This window comes from Chelonia mydas, chromosome 7 (genome assembly GCF_015237465.2).
Source record: "Chelonia mydas isolate rCheMyd1 chromosome 7, rCheMyd1.pri.v2, whole genome shotgun sequence".
In the NCBI taxonomy this organism is placed as follows: Eukaryota; Metazoa; Chordata; order Testudines; family Cheloniidae; genus Chelonia; species Chelonia mydas.
The window spans coordinates 115,947,277-115,975,248 of NC_057853.1; the positions used below are offsets into that span (position 1 = coordinate 115,947,277).

The 27,972-nt window shown below is 44.1% G+C and overlaps 1 long non-coding RNA gene across 1 annotated transcript; it reads right to left on the minus strand.

Annotated features, from left to right (window-relative positions):
* On the minus strand, positions 1–26,840 carry LOC122466713. The gene is made up of 4 exons (XR_006292445.1): positions 26,764–26,840; positions 13,592–13,767; positions 12,503–12,553; positions 1–554 (listed from the first exon to the last, which is right to left on the minus strand). It is a non-coding gene; the product is annotated as an uncharacterized LOC122466713 (long non-coding RNA).
* Positions 26,841–27,972: the final 1,132 nt, after the last annotated feature.

Genomic DNA, 27,972 nt, shown 5'->3' on the forward strand with positions numbered 1-27,972 from the left:
CTGTACAGCATTTATTGCTTATTATGAAAACTACATGATAATAATTTCAATTATAAGCCTATTAGGTAGGTAATTGACAACACAAGTGTACTAAAGTTACATTCCACTTACTTCCATGCAAGTGTGCTGTGTTTTTAGGCAAGCAAAGCTGATAATCCGGGCATAAAATGATTTTATAATTAACTTCCTTTGTCTGAGTCCCTAGACTCAAACACAGTTTTGTTTAGCAGGCATTGAGCTGGCTCAGAGTTCATCTGGATTTTCCCTTCCCCTCTCAACTATCATTCCCAGAGACAGAAATTGCTCATTGTAACAGAAATCTTGCACAGCCATTGAAGAGACATTTGTTGACAACTTCACCACCAGGTATGATGAGGTCTCTTTCTGAAGCATGGGTACAGAAGACAACTCTGACAATAACGCGGTAAAAAGGGGAGAAAGTTGATTCATATCTTGATAGAAGGCCCAATCCTGAGAAGTGCCGAGTGCTGTTCCCCCTGACCCCCGACTCCTGTTGATATCCCTGGGGATCTGGGCATTCAGGATCAGGTTAGCTGTGAGGATATAAAAGCATCTCTTATTTAATAAAAGGGAAAAGAAATAATCCTTGTTTAGGGTCCTAACCTGTGATTTCAAAGGGATGACTCTCATTCACTTCTCATAGCATTGGATTGAATTAAGTGTTTATAGCATCTCAGCACAGAATAATCACATTGCTGCAAGTTTGATCCCCCCCCCCCCCCGCGTGTTCCTTGGGATAACAGAAATAATACATGAGCATCTCAAGGCACTTTACAAGCTTTAACTGATTAATATCTACCCAACCCAGGATGGCAGGAGCATTATTTTATCCAATTTACAGTTGTGTAAATTGAGGCACAGAGGAGTTAAGCGATTTGCTAAAGGTCACACAGCATCTCTGTGTAAATGCCAGGAATAGAACCCAGGAGTTCTGGCTCCATGTGTCTGACCACTAGGCAACATAGCTTCAAAATAGAAAACATAGCAGGGCTAAAACATACAGAGCTGGGTGGTTCTGCACTGTCTGCTACCAAACATGTGCAATATGTGAAAGAGAGCAATGGGAGTGTCTGAATGAAAAGTGGCACATTCCCTTATTTTGTGGCATGAAAAGCAAAGTTTTCAAGATGTGGCCTCTTGGTTGTTGTGCTTGCAATTCTAGTTATGGTACCCGGTGAACTGTCCGTACACACCACTGTGTATGCAACACTGGGTACACAAAATTGAGGCTTCTTTGAAAATTTGCCTCAGAGATTACAAATAGAGAGCTGTACAAATAATGGATTTTTCAGTTTGCTGGCAATTTCACAAAATTTGAAAAAAGTTTCAGGTTGAACCAAAGTTAAAAAAAATTGGGGAAATTAAACCCGAAAAAAACGTGTTTTGGATCAAACTAAATATTTTGTTTTCATGTTGATCTTTAACTTTAAAAAAAAAAAGGAATTTTCACAATGAAAAAAGTCATTTCAAATCAAATAAAAAATTCATTTTGAAAGTGCAACATTTATGGATTTAATTTATTTTATTGTTTTGGCCAAAAGGATTGACTGGAATTGACACAAATGCATTAAATGGGTCACTGAATCTGCATTTTTTGCTGAAAAAAAAAAAAGTTTTGGTCGAAAAACCTGCCCGGATCTACAAATATACAAGTAGATTTCACAGTCAGGTTGGAGGAGAGGGGGAAATGGTGATACTTCCCCAGCCCTGTCTTTGGTGTGCATTTCTGCTGCTGTGTACTGCAAGAGCCCTGGGATGCATTAACCATTTGATTAAAACAAAGTCAGTGGAGTAAGCCAAGGTAATGGTAAACAAGTGACAACGCTCAGTGGTCAAAACTGCGAGTTAGGAATGCATCATGGAGACTGTCCGTATTAAAGTTTTGCCTGTTAGCTGAACTTGGTACCAGTATCGTAGGCAGGAGTTAAACATGGAGGAAAGAAAAAGTAGTGTTTTTCTACTCAAACCCTGCTCCAATCTAAAAGTCTGCTCAACGTTCCAGAGTAGCTTGATGTTTTTGCTGAAGTAGCAAAGTAGTTAAGGTAACTTTACTGAGTGTCACCAGATGGTGCTATTATGCATGTTTCAAGTTTACTTTAACTGAATGTATAGGAAGGTGGATCTTGGAGAAATGCTTATAGTTGGCGGGGATGGCTTCTTTCTGGAAGCTAAGAATATCATCAGTAATAGTCTGTGCCTTTCCTGAACCTTAATGACTGGAATACATTAGGTTTAGAGCTGTTGCAAAAAACAGTATTTACAACCTGGCATGCAGACAAGAACATCACATTTAACAACGCTGGAATTTAAAACAATCATCATTAGGTTTCAGAGTCAGCACCCCATGTAGAAGAATGGGGGCAGCTTGCAGCTCTTACACTTCAGCTGAAGACAGACCCTTTTAAAGTCTTTCCACCCCCTTGCCCTATCTGGCCAGGAGAACAGAGTGTGTCTGTTTTCCCAGCTCTTGGTAACCAGTGACCCTCCAAAGATCAAAGGAAAAGAATAATGGATTTGCTGCTCAGCAGATCCATCACAATAGATTACGGACTGTATCATCTCCAGAAATGCATGACTATCTGGCTCAAGGACTGGGCAAGCAGAACTGGCTTGATAATGGCTGGGTTGAAGTGTAGACTCCCACCACTGCTGGGTGTGTCCAGTGCCCTCTAATTCTCTGCAGTGTAGTGCCGCCAGGGACAGCTGTTTGGCATCTAGCTCTCACATCTACTTTTTGTGAACAGGGCAATGGGCCTTCACTGCAGCATATATTTTGGAGGGAGAGGGGCACAGAAGGGGACCGGAAGGGTTAGATCTTTCCCCCCGCCTTCTTCTATCCCCACACAGTTCACAGTTGATAGTTTCCTACTTTTTCAAATTACTCATGACCATTCCTTTAAAATAATAAAAAGGGAACACATCAACCATGAAGTAAGAAAAATAGGAAAAAAGGCACCTTCAGGATGCCTTTCAGCACACAGAGGAGCATTAAGTAAAACAAATTTTATCAAAATAGCAGCTTTGAACTTTCAAACAGAGATGCTTCCCTAATGAAAGCCTTTGACTCTCTTTAAGCTTCAAATCTTTAGTTAAGGCAGATTATTGATTTGCTAGACACTGCCAGACTCACTATATGTTTAAAGGGTATCTATCTTTCCTCATTCTAGTTGTTAGTAGGCATAAGTGGAATAAAAGATAGATGGGAATGAGGCCTTGCTTATAAATCTTTGTAACATGTTTTCAAGCTGCCCACCAAACCAGACACTGCAATTTCTTTTATGTTTAATACAGCAGCACCTAAGGATGACAATCAGGTATCCTAGCCCCCATTGTTCTGGGTGCAGTACACACAGAACTAGAGGTGAGTGAAAATCAATGTCCATCCTCTGGGAAATTCTAATATTTGTTTTCATCCAAAAGGCTGAACTGCTCAAGTTTTTCTAGAGAAAAGATCGAACTTTTTTAATTAAAAATATCCACACACAATGTTTTGCCATTTCTGAGCTGAAACATTTCATTTTGAGCCAGTTCAGCATTAAGTGGCATTTGATGATGATGGGGTGCCTCATGAGAGTTGTAGTTTGAATGCATTTTGCCCCCATTCTCTCATATAAGCCAAGCTTCCTAGCTGGACTACACTTCCCATCATGCCCAGGTAATCATGTGACTCCCATGATGCACTACATACCTTAGTCAGAGTGGAGATTGTGGTGCATCATGGGAGATGTAGTCCATAGCAGCATGGCCCAATAGGGGAAAATAGAGGGCATTCTACAGCTCCCTTGTGGCACCACAGCACCAAAGGAGTTGCAGTTGACTGTAGGTATTTTTATTCATTCATTCACTTAATGGAACACTGACAAATTTCACCAAAATCAAAATTTTCCCTCTGAGAATTTTGATTCGTTAGAAACTGCATTTCCCACTGGAAAATCATCAACAGAAAATTCTCAACCAGCTCCACAAGTAACATCCGGACAGTCACTGCTTCAGCCAGCTCACAATCTAAGATTTTGACAAAACACACTAGATGAATAGCAGACAAATGGGGACAGAGGAAGGAAGACAATGAGGTAACAGTGGAGACCAGTGCATATGCATAACTTAGTCATAACAGTGATCTTAGTAGTCACAACTTCAGTGCCAATGACGACAAGAGTGATGTTTTGAGGTATTGCACAATCAAAGTCTATGCGAGCTTCCCCATCCACCCCAATTTTGAGCTGCAGCACTGTCTGGTGTTCCAGCCCAAGACTACCAACAGTTCTGTCCATTAAATCGGGTCAGACTTTTTCATGGAGACCTTTTAATTTTTGATGAAAAATACCGTTTTCATCTAAATCAACATGTTTTGAAAAACGTGATTTTCATGATATTTCATTTTGAAATAAATGAAACAAAGCATTTTGAGAATGTCAGAGTGTCCCGTTTTGACATTTTCAGAATGGGAAGTTTTGATTTTTTTTATTCTGAAACCATTTTTTGGAAATTGTTTGCAATGATATTCATTTTAAAATAAAAAAAATTAAAAGGAAGACGTTCAAAATGGTTGAATCAGAAAAAAATGTTTTGATTTCATGGAAACCAAACGCTATGAGTGACCCAAAACAACTTTTTATGGAATTTCATGGGAAATCTTCATTCCCCTTCCTTTCAGGAACAGACAAAACATTAATCCTAGAATTTCCTGTGAAACCAGAAATCAGATTCCCAGCCTGCTCTACTGTCTGACTGCTGATTTGAGGCACTCAAGTTCCAGCTTGTGAACCTCACCTACTTCTGCCCAGGTTACAATCTTCTGATACGTGTACCCCCGGCTCTTCCAGCTCTGAATGCCTCATGAGTAGAGACTGAGGAGGACTGACGAATTGTGGTGAAACATTACATGGTTTTGCAGTCCACAGCAAAAAGGAACCACAATGACACCAGCCCATTCATGCTCACCTGTGGCCAAATCTGTGCTGCTGGCCCCACCTGCTGTGCCATGGCATTTGACTGTTGTTCCATGGAATCAATACAACTCCAGGCTGCACTTGATACTCTGAGCAGCCCAGCAACATGGCTTTAGCCTGTAGTCTTGGCAGCAGTCACATCAGGTTTTGAAGCCCACATGGGGATGTGCAGCCCTTGCAACTTGGCTCTAACCCTCGAGAGGCAATGAACGGGCAATGGGCACTGAGCAAACAACAGCGACTGCACATATGGGGCAACATGCTGCCTCTCCCATCACAGGAAGATGCCCTGAACTGGGGAACAGCAGGAATACACACTTGCTCCTCGCAATAATTTTGAGAGTGAGCCGGGGGCAGCAATGAGAGGGGCGCGGTGCCGCACCCACTGCTACAGTTGAGGAGTGGAAATATTGGCAGCACAGCTGATCTTCATGCTGTCCACTTGTTTTGATGGGGAAGCATTAAGGGATCCCTTCCAATGCAGCCCTTTCATAAAAATAAAGGGAAGGGTAATCACCTTTCTGTATACAGAACTATAAAATCCCTCCTGGCCAGAGGAAAAACCCTTTCACCTGTAAAGGGTTAAGAAGCTAAGATAATCTCGCTGGCACCTGACCAAAATGACCAATGAAGAGACAATGCTGGGGGGAGGGAGGGGTCTGTTTGTCTGTGTGATGCTTTTGCAAGGAACAGATCAGGAATGCTCTTCAGAACTCCTGTAAAAAGTTAGTAAGCAATCTAGCTAGAAATGCGTTAGATTTTCTTTTGTTTAATGGCTGGTAAAATAGCTGTGCTGAATGGAATGTATATTCCTGTTTGTGTGTCTTTTTGTAACTTAAGGTTTTGCCAAGAGGGATTCTCTATGTTTTGAATCTGATTACCCTGTAAGGTATTTGCTATCCTGATTTTACAGAGGTGATTCTTTTACTTTTGCTTTCATTAAAATTCTTTTAAGAACCCTGATTGCTTTTTCATTGTTCTTAAGATCCAAGGGTTTGGGTCTGTGTTCACCTATGCAAATTGGTGAGGATTTTTATCAAGCCCTCCCCAGGAAAGGGGGTGTAGGGCTTGGAGGGATATTTTGGGGGAAGATGTCTCCAAGTGGGCTCTTTCTCTGTTCTTTGTGTAACACTTTGGTGGTGGCAGCATAGGGTTCAAGGACAAGGCAAAGTTTGTACCTTGAGGAAGTTTTTAACCTAAGCTGGTAAAAGTAAGCTTAGGGGGTCTTTCATGCAGGTCCCCACATCTGTACCCTAGAGTTCAGGGTGGAGAAGGAACCTTGACAAGCCCTTAGAAGACCCTTTGTACAAATTCTCTTTATTCTGCTGTGCTGCCTATACCGAATCAATGCTTTGCACAGACCATTTCCTTTATTTTTCCCCTTCCCTGACCTCTCTTTACCAGTCTGTCTGTCCTTTGACCATGAGCTCCTAAGGGCCAGGACTCTTTCTTCTTGCACATCTGAAGAATGCCCAACACATGGTGTCTGGCCATATGCTACTGCAAATTAATAATGTCTACTAATAAAAATACCTGAGGGGCAGAGTGGCAATATTGGAGTACTTTAAGAAGGTATTTAAGCTTTTTATTAAAGCTTGGTTTTACAGACTATGCTGAATTTTCATCCAAATCCATGAAAACTTTCGATTTTGCTCAGTCAATTTTAACCATTTCCACAAGATTTTGCCCAAAGTGGCAAAAATGTTCACTCTGGATCATATTCACAAATACATAATTAAAAAGCAGTTTTCACGCACAAGTAGTTGATAGTTTCATGCAGTTCTGTTCAGAGGTATAGTATTACCTGTCATCTGACTGCTGCGTGGCACAGACCTTGAAATTTCAACCCCTTCTAATTTGGGAAGCACACATCCCTGCACACGCGCACAAATACAAAAAACAGAAATGGAAAGGCAAAAGGCTTTTGGGCTACAGAGGGATTTTGATTCTTTCAGCGTATGGTCTACAAGGTGGCAGATTCCCCAAGATGCAGATCAGCATATTGTAATGAGACAGGAATCAAAGTATCAGAAGACAGACTACAAGTGCTAATTGATGAGACACTGCGGTAAAAAGGCCAGGATGGCAAAATGCTGCAACGTAGGAAAATCTTTCAGGGACAAAAAGGTATAGCAGACATCAATCCTATAGACAAAAGGCTGCCATATTCTATAGCAATTGCCCAAAACAGTAGCAGATCACACAAAGGCTAATGGCCCATTGACTCACATGGGAGCTCTAGGTGCTAGGTGCATCAGAAAACCATGCCTAAAGGGCCTAGAACCTGATCCTGCTCCCTCTGAAGCGGACCCCAATTTGCTCAATGTGGTGCTGACTAAGCACACCAACTAGGTGCATAATTGTGAACATGACTTCCCCTAACAGGTCTGAAAATCTGGCCCTTTTGCAGTGGGGTGGGGGAGGTGTAGGAAGAATATTTAATGTAGTTGGATAATTTTCAAAGAGGAGATGCATGCGGGGAGCAGTATGTGGAATCACATCCCCTCCCACGACTTTCTGCTTGGCTTGTACTGAGCATGCTTAGTAACACTGCTGAAGCCAGCTGCCCTCACTCTGTCCCCTCCCACTATTGGCAGCCTCCGGTCTTCTCTGCAACAACCTCTTTAGGTGATTTGACAGTTTACAGAACTATCATGGTTATGGGGCTCGCTGCCTCTCTGTCCTCCTCCTGCTCTGAGAGGGCTCACCTCAGGTTTGGGGCCTCTTGCCTTTGCCCCTTGGGATAGGCTCGAGAGTCTTCCACACCTAGAGTGGGACCCAAGTATGTTACCCAACATGGCCGCTGCTTAGCACCCTGCAGATCTGACTTTTTTTCCCCTTTGGGAACCTGTAACCATTGATATATTGACCCACAGTCTCCTTAAAAACAAAAGTTATATTTGGCAATTGGAACAAGATTTTAAAACAACCTGTATGCATTTCTGTCTTACCTACAGTACTACCATCCCATAATGACAACCTAGAAAGGATCGTCCTCTTCAGACACCCATAATGGGTTCTGTTCTCCGAGTGTCTCAGACTGGTTTCTCTCTCCTGAATTCCCTAGAACATTCTTTTAATTGTACCAGGGTTCTGTACCCTCCAGGTGTTTTCTTGAAGTGTTGGTGGCCCTCCCTGGTCAAACTGGTTCTGTAGACCATTCTAGTGATGCTAACTAATTGTCTGATATATTCTATCCGCCAGAAGACATTAGGTGCACACGCACACACAGTACTTCATTACAACTGCACTATTCTTACGGAGTTACCCAATAGATCTTTCGCCAGATAATTTTATATCCCTTGAGGAATAATTGTAACAGTAATGATGACAATACTAAAAGATTAAAACCTATGAGAAAAGACTAAGACTCCATCTTGTTCTTACTGGAAAAGGAGTGACTTCATGGTGTTAATTGCTACCTTTCAATTTAAGAAGGGGCTTGTTAAAATTGATTTAGAGAGAGATAGATTAATGCACCATCCAATAACAGGTAAATTAAAGCACAATGTATAGATTTTATAGTTTGTTAGGAAAGAGTATAACTGACACTGGCAGACCAAGTACCAGCTCATGCCAAAGCCCCTAGGTTCCACTGAACACTGACAAATACATAGCTGGAGACCAGTCTGGCCAACCGGTGTGAATATTGTTAAAATAGGTATTAGGTTTATAACAATGTATTTAGACTTGATGAAATGCTTGAGGGACGTTGCATGTAATGCTCTGACTTATAACATCTGTAACCCATGGAATCAGGTTATATTTAGTGTTTGCATTGTAAACCTCTGCAGCGGTGCAACTCAAAACAGGAAAGCAGCATTAAGTAATGTAAAGTGCTGGTTCTGCACGCAAGAAGGCCCACTGAACCCAAACGAGCCACTGTGAAACATTGAAGGGCAAAGACTTTGTTGATTGCCCTTAGCTCCCAGAAGAGAAGATAGGAGCAGTTACTTGTCCCATCAGTTTGAACTCTGGTGGAAAGGAATAACAACCCCTGACCAGAAGGAACAGTATCACTATGCTGTTTGGAATTTGGAGAGGGCAATATTTCTAAGCATAAGCAAGGGATCCCCAAGCTGCTTAGCTTTCTGTGTCCTCTAGAGGTAACTTATTTGCATGTGTTTGTTTAGCTCCTTTAACCTTGTGAACAACTCATTTTTTCTTTTCATTAATAAATGTTTAGTTAGTTCATTATAGGGACTGTCTATAAGTGTGGTCTTTGCTGGGAGGTCTAAGGTGCAATTGGCCTGGGGTAAGTGACTGGTCCTTTGGGACTGGGAGTAATGTGAATATGGTTCTGATTTTGTTGATGTAAGGGGACCATCTATCACAAGGGCAAGTTTGCCTGGGTGGCAAGATAGACCGCAGTACCCAAGTGGACTGTTTGTGATTACACGGTTAGGCAGTTATATAGTGCCTGAGGAGTTCACACTGGTTACTTGGTTGGTGAAACCTAAGTATAGAGCACACAACTAGTTTGGGGTTTGTGTGCTGCTTCTTGACAGTCTGCACTCGGGCTCGTGAGCTACTCCAGACAGCTTGTCACTAACATTCACCTAGAAATTTCTTAATGTAGCAGAAAGCGCCTGGGATAGATTACAAGAGAGTAAGCTGTCATGGAAGGTTGAATGGTTCTTGGGATACACAAGCTATAATATTTGCATCTGTGGGTTATCAAATTGCAAGCTGGGCCAGATTTAGTGATCACTGCTATGTCTAGTGACCTATATGAAATGGTTTTAATCCAGTTTGTGTTCAAATGGAATACACATCATAACTGGCCTACTTACTGGTAATCACAGCAAAGAGTGGTTCGTTGGCCTATGGAATTCTCTCTCAACCCATGAGGTGGGACCTGTACAACACAAGGCCCTCAGGATTTCCAGACAGTGTCTCTTCCAGCTGCCAAAAGCACCACTGGAGATATGTCTCTCTCACCTGACTATACCTCATCATGAGGATGCAATAGAGAGAGATGAAGATATTGTCATTGCACAAATCACTGCTACAACTCAAGGAGTGATCACAGTCTCAGTGTGGGCAACAGCTAGAAGAGAAGACATGGTACTTCAGGACTCAAAGACAGACATAGTTAATAGATGGCCTTAAAAGACAATGACACCACATCACTTCTAACAGTATAGACGTGTATCACATGATCTGTCCCTTGTAAATGAATGGATTTTGAGAACTGATTGTCTTGTTGTGCTTACACGTTTGAGAAAACAGTTGATTCACTTGGCACATGAAGAACATCTGGGAGATGTGTCTAACCAAAAGACAATTGTGACAAGATTTCTGGTGGCCAGGAATGGACAAGCAAGTTCAGGGGGTAATCAAGAATTTCCTGGCTTACGTTAGTAGTAATAAATCACAGAAAACCTTCAGTATCCCTCTCGCTCCATTTGACTATCCCAACTGACCACAGGAGAAACAGGCTCTTGACAGAATGGGACCATTTGAGGATCATCCGGTTAAACAAAGATTTGCCATAGTAATGGCAGACTATCATTCAAAGTGGTCACAAATTACCTTCAGTGGTAAGGTTACCACTGAAATAATGATTCAGTTCAGGTCATCAATCTTCATCAGAGAAGGATTTCCCAAGAAACAGGTAACTGTCACTGGAACAAAATTGACCTCCACTGAAATGCAGCAATACTTCAGTTGTAATGGTATAAAGCACAAAATGGTTTCTTCATACAGAGAGCTAATACTCTAGTCGGGAAAATGAACAGACTGGTGAAAGAAAGTCTGCAGCTTACCAGTTTGCAAGCAGGACCATGGAAAGAAGCATTACATGAAACACTGTTTGCCTACAGGACTACTCTACACTCAACAGGAGTATCACCCTTTGAACCATTAAGAGGGCACAAGGCCAATAGATGACTTACTACCTGTCAAGGTCTTACATCAGGGCAGTGGAGTCTGCCTAAAAGTGGGGAGGCACAAGGCCCTGCACCTCCTCTTCCTCCCAAGCCTCCACCTAAGCCAAAAGCTGGAGCCGGGTTGGGACCTGCTCTCGGGCAGGTAGAGGGTCCTCAGCTCCCCATAGCTGCCTGTCTTACCCTGACCCAGTTCTGGCTTCTGACCTGGCCTGGGGACAGGCCAGAGCTGCAGCTGGGCCATGATAAGAGCAGCCCAGTCAGCTATGGGGAGCCACAGACCCTCCACCTGCCCTGGGTGGGAGTCCCAAGGTCATGGGCCAGGGGCTGCACTCAGCCCCCAGCCCAGCAGGTGGAGGATCTGCAGCTCCCACGGCTGCTCAGACTCCCCAGGCTTGGCTCCAGCTCCTGGCCTGATCGGGTGCGGGAAGAGGATGGGCAGAGGACTGGGCAAAAAGTAGGAGAGCCATGGCCCCTTGACTCCCCTGCCTTATGTTTCCCTTTTTCAACCAAAAACTTCTGATGAAACTATTCAAGAATGGGTTTCTCCTGTTTGTTCTTAACAGAGACAGCATGTAGATCTTAAGAAAGGTATTAAACCTCAAGTTCCAAATTGGAGATTTTGTTCATTTGAAGTTGCCATACAGAGTCAAAAGGATGGTTCAAGATATTCATGTCCTTTACAGATAACAGAAATCCAAGGAGATTCTGCTGTATTAAGAGATGGAAAGAAACTGAACATTTCAAGATTGTCCACAGCTCATCAGAGAAAGCTGAAGAGCAAGCAGATTTCTACTGTGGACCAGAGAAGGATTCCTTTGATAGTGATGATGAATAATCTATGATGGGGGAAAGGTTCCACAGTGAAGTTTCATTCGTGCCTCTCCAGGTGTTGTTAGGAGAAGTGTGAGATAAAGGAAACTGCTAAGAGATAGGAGAACTTTGTTGTACAACTTTAAACAGTCCCTTTCAAACTGTCAGTGGAGGCTGATAACAGTTATCCTACAGGGGGGGTCTGGACAGGAATGAACACATTTTCTGAAACACTTCAGAACCCCCCCTCCCCAACAACATTGGCCATGAAAATGACCAATTTAGGGGGGAACCCAAAAACAAACCCTTCATTGCTTTGAAGGCAACATGGGTGAAGCAGGTAGCTACACTAGTTTGGGTTTGTAATTTTGTTACTAGGTGGTTCCTGTAGCCTTGAGTCCAGGAACTACAATTCCCAGGATGCACCAGAGGGAAGGTGGAAAAAAGGAGGAGGAGAGAAGAGAAGGAAAAAAAAGCGTGAGCACTGTGAAGAGAGTCTTAACTTTGCTGTTATTGAGATTCCTGAGTCTTCCCTCACAGGATTGCAGGTACAAAACCCTCTCCTATGAAAGCATGTCCCTCTGACACTCTCTCCTGCCCAAAGCTTCCTGTTACCAGCTCTCTGGGTCCCTTGAGTTTACATGTCCCACCACGAACATCCGGTTTGTGTGTTCTACTGCTGTGGATTTTGCACTCCCCAAACCCCAATCCCCTGCAGAGCAGTTGGAACAAATTGCCTTCTGTCATCCTAATGTTCTAGTTCTATTCTAGACTAGCAATAGGCCATAATGACTGTATTTCAAAGACAGACATATTGGTTCTGCTCACCTATGTCACCACCTCTTGAAACTTCAGTCCATTCACCTCCATGTTGGACAACTGAGAAGGCAAAAATCAACCTTACCATCAAAATGGAGTTTGCAGCTTGATAAAGATACAGACAGTTCAGAATGTCAAAACAGAATTCGTAAATTGTACGCAGACAGATTCCCTCAGTTCATCACAAAAGAGACAGTAAAAATGACAGCTGAAACAAAACATTGTGATCTTATCAAGATGAAATGTTTCAATAAAACTGAAACAGAAAGTGGGAGAATGAAGCAAACTACAACTCCCCTAAGGCACCGTAACAGCATTTCTGAATAGATATATTCCATATTTGACTATTCATGCAAAGTTGGATTTTTCCAAACAAAAGATGGTTTTCATCTAGGTTTTCCATGGGGAGCAAACCCATTTTCCTACCAGCACTACTTGTAATGCTGTGGCCCATGCGCCGCTGATGCTGTGGCTAAACAGAGAACTGTGTTTGTGCAGAATTGTTGATGTGGTACAGTCCAGCAGCACTAAATTAGACTTTATTCTCCTTTTGTGGGATACTAGTCACTCCCCACGATTGAGACATCCAATGAATTAGACCCAGGACCTCTGGATCTAAAAAGCACGAGTCTCATCTGTTGGAGACAAAAGATCAATTCCACTAATTGGAAGGCAGCAGACGACAAATGTCTTACATAGTCCAGCCACTAGAGGGGGTACAAAGACCTACACTCTCACAAGCATGGGCTACACACTCCCTCTGGGCGGGGAAGTTCATTGCGAGGTTCACAGCAGTTCAAATCCCCTTACAGGCCCTCCCTGCTTGTAGATTGCTGATAGAGTGACCAGACAGCAAGTGTGAAAAATCAGGAGGGGGAGGGGGGTAAATAGGACTGTATGTAAGACCAAGCCCCAAATATCGGGACTGTCCCTGTAAAATCAGGACATCTGGTCACCCTAATTGCTGAGGAAGAATAAAAGTACTTTAAAAACATTAAGAGAGACACAAAAGAAACTCACTGCAGTGTAACCTTGTGCCAAAGAGCTACGATCATTCTTAAACAAATAAATGGGGAAAGTGAAATGAGAAAGCCATACCAGGAAAACATTCTGCAGGTGGGTGGGTGGATGGAGCTTCTTTCTTCCAATTCCTCATTCTTGTCCTTCTTGTCTCTTTGAGCTCATTAATATACTTTGCTTCATTAAATCACCCCATCAGAATTAATGCCTCTTGGCTTGGGTAATGCATTCCCCCACATTCACAGTCACTGTCGCTGGAATGAAATAGGAAAGGTCAGAAGGCCTTGGCTTGCCTTGTAAAAATTAAAACCAAAGTTTAGGCGTGCTTACATTAGTCCCATCTTTGTTAAAATACAACAGGAAGCTTTTCCCAGTGCCCAAGCTTTTCCCTGTTGCACAGGCACACAGAGTGTAAGATTACACATCATTAGATTAACACAAAAACCACACGATAGATCTCAGCAGGAAGTTAGCCTCTCTCTGCCTTCATCATTCCAATCTCCTTCCAGGCATCTTTCCATCAGCCAGAATCTCAAGGGAAACGTCAGTGGAGTCTAACAGGAGGAGTCCAGCCTGCCAGGTTTTCAAAGATTTAAGAGATGTTCTTGCAATTCACCATTTAAACAAAAAACAAAAAACAAACCCACAGCCAAGGCTGTCACTCAAAGTTTTAATAGGCTAAGAATAATTGCGCTCCCAATCTATTAAACCTGTGACACACACACTATAAAGGCTTTAGGGAATAAGATACAATATTGCAATGGAAAATACTGCGTCAGTTAGATGGAAAAGTGCCACCGCAAAAAAAAAAAAAAAAAAAAAAAAAAGCAGGGGGAGGTGGAGGGAACACAATGAATAAATGGAGATTTCATGAGGCGAGGGATGGCAGGCACACCTTAGGAAATGCTAATTTAGGTCCCTCACATTATGATCCTTGGTTCTACAGCAGGAACTAATTTTCATCTGTCAGAGGAGGAAAGCAAGGGTTAAAAGCAGAGAGCACTCATCCAGTGCATCATCGCTGATGAATGAAGCCCCTGTGCATATGGTCAGATCAGTCCAGTGCCTCTCAATCTTGTTTCATTTACCCATACTCTGCCCAAGGGCCTACTCCTAGATGCTGCCAAGTTCCCAAAGTTATTGAGGAGAGCTGCAGGGGACCACCACCAAGATCTGGCCCAAAATGAGAGAGACAAGAAAGCATGAAACAGCAGCCTCTCTGCTGGTCTCTCTTGGATGTGAAAAGCCTCAAGGAGGAATCAGTAGCCCATTGAGAGAGACAATGGCAATGGCAGGTATGGACTAATGTTTTGAAAGCTCTCAAGAAACGTCACACAGCATCAAAAGGGGCCCGTGACATACTCTTCACCCATACACAAGCGCCTTGTATTCAGATATCCCGCTGCAGTGCCTCATGGGAGCTGTAGTTCAGTTTCCTCATCTCCCCATTCTCCTCTATGGGTAGAGTTCCGCAGCAGGGCCTACAACCCCCATAATGCACCACAGCCAGGGACTCCCATGATGCAATTGTCTCCCTCGCCATGAAGAGAGACTTCCCCACCCTGCATAAACATGGCTCCAGTGAGAACTTTATCCAAGTTATTAAAAAAAAACAAAACAACAACAAAGTGCCTTGTCATATAGTTGTTCGCATTGTGTATCAACCAGAGGAGCATAATGGGCACCCGTCTACACAATACAGAGCTGGGATTTTCAGTTCTCAACAAGTCTTTCTGTTGACAGTCTAAAACCCATGAGGGTGAAGCTTGGGCAGGTTGAAACATTCTAGTGACAACAAGATTAAAAACAGAGCCTTAAATGTGTTGTGTACGTTTTGGGAGCACACATCATTATAACCCGTGGAGGAATTCAAAGAGAAAAGCCTGGCTGCTTTGGATTCCTGTCCAGAGGAACAGCACGAGCACAGCTTGTGCGGAGCAGGAATCCACTATTTATGAGCAATGCTAGGAAACTGTCTGTTACCTGCTATAGTTCCTATTGACTCTCTCGTAATTGTTTATTGTAAAGCATCTAAGACATTCATCCAAGCACATCATTTAATGGAGTGTTTTTCCCTTTCGAGTAATCGAGAAGTGTGATCATCAACTGACAAGGAGAAACATGTTCACATAAAGACAGGCAAACCACAAGCCCCCAGCTCAGATCATTTGTCCAAAAGCCAAAGTCAGTTTCTAAGCTTATGCGCTAGACATCTTATTTTTAAACCCCCTGCTCATGGTAATCCAGAGCCTTCCGAGTCCTCTCTGGGAGTGAAAGAAGAGGTTCCCCAAATCCCATAAATCTGGCTGTTCTTGTAAGGTTTCCAACCTGGCTGGAAAAGTATCAGAAACTCTCCAGAAAGCCTGTTCTCACAACAACGTTCAATATGTGTAATTGTGTCACCCTCTAGAGGACAGGATAGGTTAGAAGCCCTATGAACACTGATAGAAATACTTCATTAACCCAAGGAGGGTGGAAAAGCTTGCCCCACTAGTGTTCCTCTCCCAATAGTATGGGTACACCATGATTTTGTTTAAGGCTGTAATCCTGACACCTATCACCAACCAACTCAGCCAGAAGTTACAGGCTTGATACAGGAAATCCTGAGGTAAATTCTGTGGTCCGTATTACACCAGACGGCAGACTAGAAACTCATATGGTCCCTTTTGGGCTTGAGATCTATTAATCCATTAACTTGAACATTGTAGTATAGAGTCTGGATGCACCGTGCAGCAGGCACTAAACGAACAGACCTGGCTGGAGTCCAGAGTTATTGTGACACTAAAAATGGCCGAGAGAAATAATCCAGAGGTGCTGAGAAGCTTACCCTCTCTCAAGCTCTGAGACAGGACACAAGTTGTGACAAAGTCAGGAGGGATGAAAGCTAAAGACTTCTTGAGGCAGTTAACAGAATAGAGGAGAAAGTACTTATACTTGATTTAGACTTCCATAAAGCCCCTGGCAAAAGGCTGTTAAGGAAACTCTGTAGTAAAGAGATGCAAGATCTCGTAATACAAGCGGCAGGTAGAAAATAAAGAGTAGGAACAACATTTTCAACATGGAAGGAGGTTAATAGTTGGATAAATATATTATTTGTAAGGTGCAAATTTTGGACAGTAAATAGATTAGCTATCGACACAACTTATCAATGGTTGTGGTGGAAATCTGTAAATCAAGATTAGATGTCCTTCTAAATTATGTTGCCATAGGCACTGGCTCCGTGGGTGCTTTGGGGCTAGAGCACCCACAGGGGGAAAAATGGTGGATGCTGAGCACCCACCGGCAGCCCCTGCTATCAGCTCTCCCACCACTGCGTCCCACCTGCCAGCAGGCCCCACAGGTCAGCACCACCTCCTTCCTCCCTGCGCCTCCCGCCCACTGCCAACAGGTATTTTGCGGCGTGCAGGAGGCTAGGAGGGAGGGGGTAGGAGTGAGGACATGGTGCTCTTGGGGGAGGGGGCGGACCTGGGCAGGAAGAGGCAGGGTGGGGCGTTGGGAGAAGGTGTAGGGCCTGGGACAGTGCCAGGGGTCAAGCACCCCCAGGCACTTTGGAAAGTCGGTGCCTATGGATGTTGCTCTACTTCAAGCTCAAGGTTAATCAGGCTTTATGTACGAAGTACTAGGTGAAATTCTATTTCCTGTGTTATGCAGACAAGATCATGCTAATGATCCCACCGGGCCATAAAAATCTATGATTCTCTACGCAGAGGAAAAACCGTGAGGTGGCAACATTTGCAGATAACACCTAACTATTGAGGTTAGGAAGGACTAGAGAGAATTATATGGAACTTCACAAACACCTGGCACCTAAACTGTTGGGCAACATGGACAAGGGCGAGGTAATGGCCATTGCGAGGAAGAAATTGAGTTACTCGTACATATTCCCGGGTTTTAACTGAACTATCACCCCCCACATGGCACCATTGCTCATTGTCAGAGAGACAGAACACTGGACTAGAGGGGCCTCCTGTGTTTCCAGAACTACTTAGGGTCCACACATGTTCTAGAGCCGACACCTGGGCTGGAGAGACAGTAGACATATGCAAAGACGTGTCATCTCCTTGCTGACTCCGACAACAGGAGTTGTATTGAAGGAATCTCTCAAATCTCACTGTTGGCACGGAGAGGAGTGGAGAAGTCCAGGAGGAAAAAATTAATAGACAAAACAACGTCTCCATTGTGTCCTTGATGAAGGAGCCAGAGGAGAGTCTCCCATTAGTTCATGTGTCTCCTTTCAATTAAGGGATTGAGGGTTATAGTATAAAAGCACATGAAATAAATCAGGCAATGCCTTGGAATTAAATCTAGACTTTTCTCAAGCCATCAGTTAAGAGCCCAAATCTCATACCCATAGAAAATAGTTCAGAGAAACTGGCAGTTCCAGATTGGAAAGGAAGACTGGCCCTACTTGATGCTGCATTCACATTTCCATTATTCAACTCGCTACTAAAGCCAAAGCTGCAAGGGGCAGATTCCCAGCTCACAAATCTGGAGTGACCGAAGGGTTCACTTTACACCAGTATATCATTCAGCTGGGATTTGATTAAGTGGTAAAAATACTTTCTCCCCATAGAAATCCCATCACCATCAGAAGCTTCTATTTCTCTTTGCTGCAGTGTCATCTCCAAGATGTAAAATCCCTTGGAAGTGGCACAGTAATTAAATATTCATGGTAAATAGGCCCAATGGCCTGTGATGGGTTTTAGATGGGGTAAGATCCAAGTTACCTGGGAAAGAATTTTCTGTAGTATCTGGCTGATGAATCTTGCCCATATGCTCAGGGTTTAGCTGATCGCCATATTTGGGGTCGGGAAGGAATTTTCCTCCAGGGCAGATTGGAAGAGGCCCTGGAGGTTTTTCGCCTTCCTCTGTAGCATGGGGCACGGGTCACTTGCTGGAGGATTCTCTGCTCCTTGAGGTCTTTAAACTACAATTTGAGGACTTCAATAGCACAGATATAGGTGTGAGGTTTTTTTGTAGGAGTGGTGGGTGAAATTCTGTGGCCTGCATTGTGCAGGAGGTCAGACTAGATGATCATAATGGTCCCTTCTGACCTAAATATCTATGAATCTATGAAAGAAAAGGCAATCCGAAATACAAACCTAGACTATTGCACAGCAGTAGAATAGGAAGAAGTCCAGTGTAATACCAGCCTAATGACTGTTACATGCACATCCTCCTGAGATATTAACTCAGTGTCTCAATTAGAGCAGAGGGGTAAACTTTGGAGACACTAAAAGAAAAGGAGTACTTGTGGCACCTTAGAGACTAACCAATTTATCTGAGCATAAGCTTTCGTGAGCTACAGCTCACTTCATCGGATGTAGCTCACGAAAGCTTATGCTCAGATAAATTGGTTAGTCTCTAAGGTGCCACAAGTACTCCTTTTCTTTTTGTGAATACAGACTAACACGGCTGCTACTCTGAAACCTTTTCTTTTTGTTATAGTTTTGGCCTTCACAACATCCCCTGGCAAATAGTTCCACAGTTTGTGCGTTAGAGCCTACTGTCTGGCTGACACAATGACAGCACCCTCCCACAAAGTACTGAGGTTTCTTCAAGTGATATAACAGAAGATAGTAGCCCCAGCTGGCTGCTGCTGATCTAGGGATTTATGGAATACCTGCTAGTAAGATGAGGGTGAAGGGGAACTGGGTATCCTTCTATTCACCTTGCTCTGTTAAATATACTTATCAGCAGTGTTTAATCCTGAATGCTGACCTAACAGAAAATTTGTCTCCTTTACCACTTCCCTAATGGCGCCTCACCAGTGGCATTTGCCGTAATGGCACCCGAGGAACAGGCCCTAGAATTCACAGCACCTGTTCATCTTGCCTGGCTTTGCTTCCTCCAGAGAGTTTGGGCACTGTCTTTAAACATTCATCTTGTTGAGTGCTCAGTTATGTGAATTAGCCTGCCCTGGTCAAGTTTGCTCTGGGGCTGAGGGGAGGTGGGTGCTTTCTGGCAGGTAGCTAAGCCAGGCAGTCAGAGAAAATCCCTGCCACACTTTAAAAGGAAGAGCTAGGATCACCGAGTCTCTCAGGACAGGAAGGATAGTCCAGTGGTTACAGCAGAAACCTAGGCTATAGGAGACCTGGTTTTAAGTCCCTGTGCTGCCACAGACTTCCTCTGATCTTGGGTAAGTCACTTAGCCTTTCTGTCTCTCCATTCCCCATCTGTGAAATGGGGAGTATAGCACTACCCACTCTCCCAGGAGCGTTGTGAGGATAAGTACATTAACAATTGTGACATGCTCAGGCACTATTGTTATGGGCCACAAGTGCCTAAGATACATAGAGTCCGAGAGTTTAAGGCCAGAAGGGTGTAGCCCATAAGACCAGTTTGTTAGCTTGCTATATTCCATGTGTTTTCTTCATTGGTTTGATTCATATTATTTTGCTCTCATAACCTAGTATTATTGAGTCATCTTATTTTCTTGAGCTTTGTTTATGTTGAATTCCAGTATGTGCTATTCATAATAGTTATTCCTGGGTATTCATAAGTAATGCACGCAACCTACAGGTCTTCATCCTGTGTCATTAGCTAGAGCAAGTCAGTATGAGTGTTTGTAACCTTTAGTATCGATAAATAGCCAACCGGTTACCCCTCTTAACTTTGGGAAACTGAATGGGGGAACCGAACAAAGAGCTGATTCTGTTTATCATAGGTCTGGAACAGATCTGTAACTGCAGGGTACATCACAGAAGTTATAAGTAAGGCCCAGGGTAACATTTCAGGGATGAGATCATACATCTTAATATGTATGAATATGTGTCATAACATGTTAAGCTATAGAATAAGTGTACCTGAAGATTTATTTGGGTGAGGAAATAAGATTTGGGCATGGAAGGCTGGGCCTGGATTAAGGCAGTGTCAGGACCCTATAAAAGGGCAAACAACCATATAGGTTGGTAGCTTGATAGAAGATAGGAAAAAGCGATCAGCTCAGCTTTGCAATACAGTTTAGCTACACACTCGAACCGAATCCCTACCAACGTGGGACGCCTGGACCATCAATTCACTGGGCATGCCAGAGGCAAGGCTGGTCCTCTGTCTCCTACTACCAGGTCTTCAGGGAAGGCTGTGAGTATGCTAGCTTAAGTAGCCTTTTAGAATAGAGATCTTACCACCAGGGGTCACAGAATTTGTGACTCTGTGTTCAATAGCATTTATTATTCTTTCATTTCAATTAATAAAGAGCTTATCAATTTGGTATTGTCCTCCGTGTAAGTGCCCTTGCCACACAACCTGAGAGTCCTCTCACAATACTGAACACTGTAGCCTGAATTGAGACAAGAACCTAAATATCTTCTGATCAGATCAGTGGTGAGCCATAATAAACAAGCCTATAAATTCAGGTCAACAAGAGATAACCAGATCATCTAGTCTGACCTCCTGTATGTCCCAAGCCACTGACAAACACCCAGCACCTACACACTAATCCCAACCACAGAAATGAGACCCTAGTATTATGACCCACAGGAGACTAAACTATTATGTGCCACAGACAGAGAACAGAAGGGACTGTGACACATCAGTGTTTGAGCCCCCTGCAATGGCATGGAAGCAATTAAATGAGATATACTCAGATAATCCTGACAAGTGACCCACACCCACATGCTGCAGAGGAAGGTAAAACCCGCCAGGTCACTGCTACTCTGACCCGGGGGAAAATTCCTTCCCGACACCATATATAGCGATCAGTTGGACTCTGAGCATGTGAGCAAGAACCAGCCAGCCAAGCACCTAAGAGAGAGATTGCTTAGTGCCACCTTAGAGCAGGGTCCTATCATCCAGGGTCCCATCTCCAATTGTGGCCATCCGTGATGCTTTAGAGGAAGGAGATTTAAAAATCAAAACAAGCAAATTAAAAACCACAACAAACCCTCAATCTCAGAATACATTGGGGGTTGGGGGGGGGTTAAGAGTCCCTTCCTGACCCCTGCAGGTGCACAGCTAAAACCCTGAAGCATGAACATAAGACAAACTGGAAATGAGCCCCAGGACTGCTGAGCCCTGTCTCCTATCATCAGAAGCAACCCCATCATTTGCACTCAAATTTGTCCGGCTGTCAACACTAATTACACTGTTTGCCTCCTTCCCCGCCACAACTCCTACTGGGAGGCGTTCCAGAACCTCACTCCTCTGATGGTTAGAAACCTTCTAGTTTCTAGACGGATTATGTTCATGGCCAGTTTATAGCCATTTGGTCTTGTGCCATAGAGCAGTGGTGCCTCAGAGAGCAAAGGGCCTGCCCCAAAGCCCATTAAGGTCAACGGGAGTCTTCCCATGAACATCAGTGAACTTTGGATCAGGACCAAAAAGGGCAGAGAACAAAACCACTAAGATCGGAATAGCGTGTTTGTCTGTGGAGAGGCATGTGGGCATCTGAGCAGTTTGTGTGCGCGTGTGTGAAAGGGGAGGATGTACATGATAGCGGGCCCATATGGCTATACACAGAAGGGTGGACTCACCCCTACAATGCTCCCTCATGGCTGGATGGGGCATAACAGATTCTCCTCATCTAGCTCCCTGTCCCGATGGCTGCTCTGACCTGCTGAGGGCCTCCCTCGTCTTGTGACTCGTCGCTCTGGCCAGGTCACTTTAAAGCCTCTCCCCTTCCCGGGTACCAAAAAATACAACTAGAAGTCCCCAAAACCAAAGACCCTCCTGTCCCATCTGGGGCTGTACCTTGTCCTGGCCTTGAGGCTCAGTCTTCAGCTCCACCCTGGGCTCAGTATACCCCTTCCTCAGGGGCAGGTAGGAGAACCCACACACTCTCTGCTCTGGGTTCCATCCCAGGGATCCTGTAATAAATAGCTAGGACTTTTGCTTCCCTGGGCCACTTCATACCACTGATCATTCAGCCTCTTCTCTGGTTCTGAGGGCTCTGACTTCTCCCTAGATCCTCCTAGCTCCTTCTTTCTGTGCTGGAACATGGACCCCTCAGGCCTGCCTCCCTGTGCCCTCCCTCCAGGACTCACACAGGGATTAAGTCTATCCCTGTGGTCTTCTTCAGTCTGTCTTCCTCAGGCCCTTTCCTGATAGAAGGAACTCCCGACCTCCTCTATCATGGGTTTCTTTCCTAGACTAATCTACTCAGCGAGGGACTGCAGAGTTGTCCCCCCCCCCCAAATCCTCCTTCAAATTTGTGCTTCCCTCACTAATCACCCAGCTCCTTCCCCACCTGGGCTTCACCTTTAATTAAGCCTGGCCATCCTTTAACTGCAGCAAGGTAGCATTATTTGCCTCCCAGGCCCATGTTAACCCTTCTAGTGCCAAAGTGGAGTCTATACCTCATCACAGTACATTTCATCTTAAAGACAGAACCTACACACCTTTTAAGTATATTGCAGCATATCAAAATATACAGAATCCACAGAGTAAGAGGGGGAAAACCCACCTTCAATCTTTTTAAAGCATTTGTGTGCTACTGTAATCTAGGTAAGGTGCCACTACCCAGATGTAAAGCATCATTCACTTTACACTACAAGACTGAAGAAAATCAGTAATCATGTGCATTAAACATGTCTTGAGTGTCTGTAGTTACCATTTTAATCGCATTACCCCTGTGTTTTTCTTTGTGCTGAAATGAATGATGAACCTACCTCAAAATTCCCACATAATGCATACCCCCAAGTAGGCTCATTTTAAATGTATTAGTGTCGTATGATGAAGAGAGCAATATGCCTGGATGCATTGTCTTGTCTGACATTGCTTACACATGAAATCTTAAATATGCAAATCAGCAGTTGTGTGTTTCATCAAAACTTGATTTAGCTTATCAAGGGGAGCCAGTTTGCATTCTTCAACAGCCATAGTTAGGTTAGGATAAAACTCCAGCTTCTAAACCTCATTTTCATAGTGCCTTTGTTGTGCATCCAGAACCTTCTAGTTAGTCTGAAGGTAAAACAAGATGTCTGTTCTTTGGAATATTTAATATTGGATTTGAAGAGGTGTTTGTCTAACCTACTCTTAACAGGGTGTTAGGGGGCTTATTCCTTCACCCACATACTTCCCTGGTCCTTCTCACATGAACAGAGAGCAACAATACCCAAAGTCCAAAGGTGCAAACAATTCGATTTTTGGGGGGGTGAACTTCCAGCAAGCATGATTCCAGTTTCCTTCCTTAGTGTCCCCCTTCCCAGCTCTGACACCACAGAGCCTTACACCTGTGTCCCTGTTCCCATTCCTACCCTTAGCAAACATGATTCCCATCTCCCCCATCCACACACCCACTTCCTGATTGACTGCAGACTATATAGTAAAACTTGAGTTCTGCTTTGCTATACCTTAACCAATCATTTTCCTGAAATTTAACTAACCAATCCTAACATATTGTAACATGATTATGTAACAAATTATATCCCACCACCTGAATTAGTTTACACCCAGCAAAATTAATTATACAGCAGACAGGAACAATCACAGACCCAGACAGAGATTATACAGACAAACAATAGCAAAGTGGGAACTATAATAACAAAACAATACAGAAGTGAGGATTTCACATCCCAGCTATTGATAAGTGAGTTCTTGCCAGACAGGATGCTATCAAACTAAGTTTCTTTTACATTTTCGAGGCACTTCCCTTTCTCTGGAGGTGATAGGCACTATCAGGACAGGATTGTATTCCTAACAGCCCAAGAGCACCTGATTTCAGTGTGACTAGTTTGGAATGTGAGGTGACCGGTCGCTTCCCAGCTTATGGCTGCCTCTGCTGCTTAGCCAAAGGCCTTAGCCTAAGCACAGGGCCACAGACTGTCACAGTAAGAGAAGGGCCTTACACCAGCAGACAGTGATTTTGATTCTCTTTTATATAACCTCTATGACTAGCTAATTGATAAGAATACACCTAAATTCTTAGAGTACAGGCCTTTACCGACAGGCCTGAATATCTATATCCTAACACAGTGTAGTCTAGATAATACTTAGTCCTGCCATGAGTGCAGGGGACTGGACTAGATGACCTCTCAAGGTCCCTTCCAGTCCTAGGATTGAAATCTCTAGTGGAGTGGTTCTGTTTGATCTCAAGTTCTTTGAGGGCATGGACTGTCAATTTCTCTGTGTGGCCTCCTTGTGTTAGGCAAACACAAAGCTTGCTTGACCCCCTAGGAGTTCCTGCAATATAACTTTAGTTCAAATCAATTTAATATCTTTTTTCCTCAAAGGAAGTTCAATTAAACTGCACAGTCTAAGGGAATTAGAGATTTTCATAGAGCAAGTCTGTGACCCAAAACCTATGACGCCTCCCAATTGTGTGACCTAAGATTTGAGTAGGAGATTTGGAAGTGCAGTTCCTAGTAAAATGAATGGGAACCAGGTATCTCAATGCACTTGTTACCTTTAAAACATCTCAGCTGTAACTAACATGCCACCTTGTATTTCTATTACTGTCACCTGGGCTTCCTCCTCTGACTCTGCTGAGCCCTACACCCATCTGGCATGTCTGATTCCTACTTAGGCCCTGATCCCTGCCTGTACTTACCTAGGGGATCTTTCCCACCACCAGCTTCAATTAGAGTAGCCCTATGGCTTAAAGCCATCTTTGCCTCCCCTGCCACAGCAGCACCAATAGGGAAACTAAGCCCAACTGAGGATCCAGTTCCCTGTATACATTGAGCTTTCTAAAAAGTAATCAAACCTCCTATATATGGGTAAGAATTAACCTAGGGGCTTATTTATACCTTGATTCGTCTTACCTTCATAATGTTAAGATTCTACTAAAAAAGGCCAACAATTCCTTACTTTAGGCACTCAACCCCAGAGTCAGGCCCCTAAATAAAAACAAGTAATTCTCTGCCCCTGCTTTTCCCAATCACTCCGGTAGGCTTTGTGGGTTAATTCACTCGGCACTTCTGATCACCACACCGCTTGTATGCAAGTGCCTAAATAGAGGGGTGGGGGGCCCCCCCCATCTTCAGGCCCCTGGTTTGAAAAATTGGGACATGGATATTGCAGCTATGTGTGTGTTGCCAACTATCTGTCTGGAACCCCTTTCTCCACTTCCGAGCACACAATTAGCCATGAACTCTCTATGTAGACTTACAGGTACATTCACTCAGTTGCTTTGCTAACTGGAAGTTTGCAGCACTCAATAGGGCTGTGGAATCTCACCTATTGCCCATCAGTGAGCTAGGGTCACCAACCCTCCAGGATTGTTCTGGAGTCTCCAGGAATTGAAGATGAATCTCTAATTAAGGATTATGTCATTTGATGAAGCCTCCAGGAATACGTCCAACCCAAACTGGCAACCCTACAGTGAGCTAACTGGCAATATTCAATAGTTTTTATACAATTAAAGTATGTGTAGCTCAGAGCAGGCAGAAATGAAGGAGAATAAAAATTCTGAAGCATAGTCTGCTAAATCAGGGCCTGTAATTAAAAAGGGATCCTATTTGAAATAAAGGACTTAAGCATATTCTTAAAATTAAGCACATGCTTAAGTTCATCCTTGGCCAGCAAGGCACTTTAACGTTAAGCACATGCTTAACTGATTTGCCGGACAGGAATGGAGTTAAGGCTCTGCTAATTACAAGGTACAGACATGGTTCTCATTACCCGTGTATCTAGTACCTTGCAGTCTTTAATGTAGTTATCCTCACAACAACCCTGTGAGGCAGGGTGTCAGGACTGAAGCCCCACTCTGGCACTTCGAATGCAGAAGGTGGGGTCCTGCAAGGATTCTAAAAATTAATACTTGCCACTCCAGGCTTGTATTAAACTCTCAAGGTTACAGCTTTTCTCTGACCTTGGCTTGGTAAACACTGCCAGCACCCAAATGCAAAACCCCCCCTTTTACCCAGGAAGGCGCACTTGAGAAGTCCTCTCTGTGGGATACCCTCAAGCTCTTTCACCCGGGGAAGAACGGAGAAGAAAACAAAGGAAATTAGCTATTGTCACCAGCTAATCAAACAGCATACGCACAAACCTCTTAGGACACAACCATCGAAATCGTGTTCTTAAAAAAAAGGGCAACATTTTATTAAAAACAAAAAAAGGGAAGAAAATACATCTGGAACTTAGGCTTTTGCTAGATTTTTAAAAGAGCAATTCCAAAAATTAAGCACCCCAAATAGCTTTCTTGGGGGTTCAGCTCAAAGGTTACAAGCAAACAAAACGTATCTAGGGTTAGTACAGAGGGGAACCACAAGCCAAAATAAACCTGATCGCATTTATCTAAACATTCCCTATCTAAATGATTCCTTCTAGGTATGGAAGATAATTTTTCATACCTGGTTCAAACTTACACAGTATTCCTACTGATAGTAATACTGCTCCTAGTCCCTACCACCCAGAGAGAACAGCAGACAAAGGGAAAGTTTCTTTCTCCATTTTAAGAAGTTCTAACCTTCCCATTGGCTCTTTTGGTCAAGTGCCTACCTTCTTTTCTTTACCTGAGGGACTTAACCCTTTACAAGCAAGTAGAGAACAGCTACCAAGAGGGATTTTACAGCTAACTGGCTGGCTGGGTGTCCATCAAAGGGAGCTTCCCTGACTTTTCTTATCCCCATTTTTATACAGATGGAGAAGTGAAATACAGAGAGGCTGAGGCCAGATTTTCATAGGTCTTTAAGCGTCTAAAGGTGCACATAGGCACTTTTGGAAATCCCACTAAGTATCCATCTGCATCTTTAGGCCTTTGAAACTCTGGACTTTAGAGACATACCGAAGGTCACACAGGAAGTCCGTGGCAGAGCAGGCCCTGGAACTCATAGCATAGATGACGTGTGCCTCTTCATACTCGGGGGACGGCGCACAATTTAAAGGGGGAAGAACACATGACTGCCCCACATGTCTCCTCTGCCCAGTGACCCCTCCACCTAGCCTGGGACTGCCGTGCTATCCCCATAACAGAGTTACCGACGGGGACAGAGCGGGGATCTGCCCTTCTTCCACTGTGCTTCTTCCCTGGCACGTTCGGCTGCTCTCTCTGGCAACTGGCCCAGGTGGGGAGCAGGATGGAGCCACTTCTCACGTGGCTGCAGCTGGCCACTCTGGGTCACTGCTCTGTGCAGTGCAGCAGCTGCCTGGGTGGAGGACGACTCAGGCTTGCTTGGCCACTGTTCCCAGCAGCCGGGCCGAGGGTGGCCTGCTGCGTCCCTAGCCAGGCTCTTGCAGCCAGCCGCCATGCTGCACAGAGCAGCGAGCCAGAGCGGCCAGAGTGAGAAGTGGCTGGTCCTGCCTCTTCCGCTCCCCACCCGATCCTGGATGCCAGGGACAGGGGCCAATAGTGCCGGGGGGCAGGCGCAGCACGAAAAAGAGAGCCCCTCTCCCTCCCCCTAGGCAGGGCAAGCAGAAATTGTGTGTGTGGGGGGGGGAACATTTGACCTCCATCACATTGTGCCTGCAAGTCCCTGATCAGCTCCCTAACCATTGTGAAATCCTTCCTGCTTAAATACTTTGCTGAAGAGGTGCCATAGTTCTATTCCTTACCTGTTGTTCTGATCATGTCTCCT